Consider the following 2922-nt stretch of genomic DNA (forward strand, 5'->3'; position numbering starts at 1 on the left):
CCCAGCTTTGTAGTAAGTGGAGCAACAAAGCACCTCTGCCATAGACAGCCTAAGTTTTGCTTTTTGTGGGTGTGGCTGGGCAAAGTAAGGAGATCTGAATCCTTCACCTTGGTGTTACAAAACTGGGCTCTAATCTACTGAGCTAACTGGTTAGCCCTAAGTCTTGCACTTCTTGAGATACTGAAGTCTAACACAAGTACTCTTCCAAGTATCTTGAAAAAATTAGTGAAAAAAGTCAGGACTTAGTCACTTTTCTGAATGTTGTCAGTTGAGTACTAAAGCTAGTTAGAGGGTATCACAATCAGCATGTGTAAAAGTAGATTGTTTTCATTCCTTTTTTAGTCAAAGAAAAGCTATTATACCAACATGTAAGGAAAACAAGAAGCTCCTCTTTTCATATTATGTTGACAATAAGTTGGATGTAAACTGTAACTAATATGGACATATTTGCCCAATTCTTTATAATTTTGTTTCTTGCATCTTACAGTTAACATGTATAAAAAGAAATCGAGTTACCTACTTATGTATTTACTGTTCAATAAGTATATACCACATTTGTGGCTACATTTTCTGCTATCTTCTTGGCCTTTTAAAGGATATAAATATGTACCATAATGCTAGTTACTTTTGTGTTTCTAAGTTGTTTACACAAATGCAGAAATCTGGTAGCTAGTAGCTCAACCCAACTCTATTTTCTGCTGGAATCTTCCTGCACCCCTCTATCCCCCATGCAAACACAACCCTTCCCTTTCCCTAACAAAGTAACATGAAACACAACAAATGTTTTAAGTGTACATCATACATTTATTACCAACAACCCTCTCAACTCCAAAATTGGGCACAGGGATTAAAAATAAAAATTCATTGCACTACTTAGTAAAGCATTACTAGTAACTTTCATAAAAAATGTACAAACTTTGTTAAAAATTTATCAAGCCTTCAAATGATTTGGTTACAGATATTTATAATACGTACATTAAAAACTATGTTAACTGATACAATGGAATATGATTTGAGAAAAATGACTCAGCAAATGATTCCAAAAAACACCCCTGTGAGCTTTCATAATCTGAAACAAACAGCAAAATGAGGTAACCAAATGTACCAACAGGGGGAAAATAGCTTTCTAAGGAGGCCTAAAGATATCTGCGAAAAATATTCTCGTAAGTGAGTTGGTAATTTTCATTCAAAATTATTATAAGAGGCCCAAATTTAAGATTCTTAACAAATCACATTTCAGAGTGTAAAAAATCTAAAAATGCTTTCACATTTTCCAGATTTTGCTCAAAAAAAAAAAATTAAATTAAAAATAAAAAAAGTTCAGGACAGAGAATCCTAATATAGTATTTTGATACTTGGAGGCCTTGACTTGTCTTTTTTGCAAAAGGGGGGGGGGGTTAAGAAAAAAATCAAAGATGACAATTCATGCCAAAAAACGAACAAGAACCCATAAAAAAAAACCATAGCTGAGTTAAGATGTAAAGCCAATATTGTTTTAGGAGGAAAGAGGACGAAGGCAACAAACCAACATCTGCCTGCTATCGGGTGCATCACCCAAGATGACAACAGCTGGGCATGAATCAACTGTTCTCTTTTGCTAGCCACAAAGGCGCTCACTATGACTAGTCTGAGCTGGTCAGAACACATGCATGTGTGCTCCTAATATGCACTAACCACTTAATAAGCAAGTCTGCACACATCTCTAAGAGCCCCATGCAAAGAAAAGACATTCCCAAAGAGAGATCAGTCACAAGAGTGCAACAATTAAATTCAGTATTTTACTACCACACAGACCCTGCTGCCTCTGAAATTGCCAACTGCCTCTCAAAAATTTACCAGGAAAAGAAAATTATGACAAGAATTCATAGTCAGAGGGAGGGAAGAAAAAGCTACTTTTCCTAGTCATTAGTACAATGTGCCTTGTTAATTAGGTATCTCTATATAAATTAGAAAAAGTGCTTTATTTGCATGCTTCAATAAAATGAATACTGAGTGTAGTAGTGTTATGTTAGATCTGTACAGATATAAATTTTTTGCAGCTATATAAAAGAGTCTATGTATAGGATGAGCTTTTGCCATTTTAAACATGATTTTTAATTAAAAAAAATAAAGGTTAAACTACGTGATTTGTATGTAGCTGATTATGCCAATAAATTTTGGTCTTTAACACACGTACTCATCAGGAATAGGTGAGGGATTATCCTAATGATATGAAAATAACATGTGCATTTCACCACTATTTAGATGTATTTCTGATGCACTGACAAATCTAGGGCAAACAGAAAGTATGCAAAATCCTATTTGTTTGACTAGATAGAGGCAACAGTGTCTGGAAAAGGGCAAACTTGTGCTTCTGGAGTGAACTGACTTTACTGAACTCTAGGCTGTGATAAGCTTATAGAGACTTCAAGAGAGGGCAAGCAGCATGGCAGTAACAAGTAGTTAACACTGTCTTAGTAGAAAACCGACACAGAGCCAACTGAAAGCTGAGTGAGGCTGGCAGCAAGTTATCACAGTCCAGATGAAAATAATGCAACTTGTGCTACTGCAATCAAAGCAATGACATCAACTGCAGGAAGAGGCAGACAATGTTGAATACACTAAAAGAATGAGAAAAGAATCTAAATGTTGCTGGAAAAATGACTTTAAACAATCTGAATTATGCTCAATGAACCTATTAAAAAACCACACAGCTATGTATTCAGATAAACTAACTGAAGGTCAATTCCTGCTTAATAGCATTATTTTTTTATACAAAAATCAAATCTTCATTTATACTGCAAGTATTCTGGGTACCTATTAAACTTTTCTCATTCGAACAAAAACTAAAAAGAAAAACATTAAAACATCAAATCAGGCCGAAGGAACACGAGCTGTCACAGCACTTGAACCATCCTGAAACAAGAGTTTCGATGAGAAGCA

Source organism: Galeopterus variegatus, unplaced genomic scaffold (genome assembly GCF_000696425.1).
Source record: "Galeopterus variegatus unplaced genomic scaffold, G_variegatus-3.0.2 Scaffold1628, whole genome shotgun sequence".
Classification (NCBI taxonomy): Eukaryota; Metazoa; Chordata; class Mammalia; order Dermoptera; family Cynocephalidae; genus Galeopterus; species Galeopterus variegatus.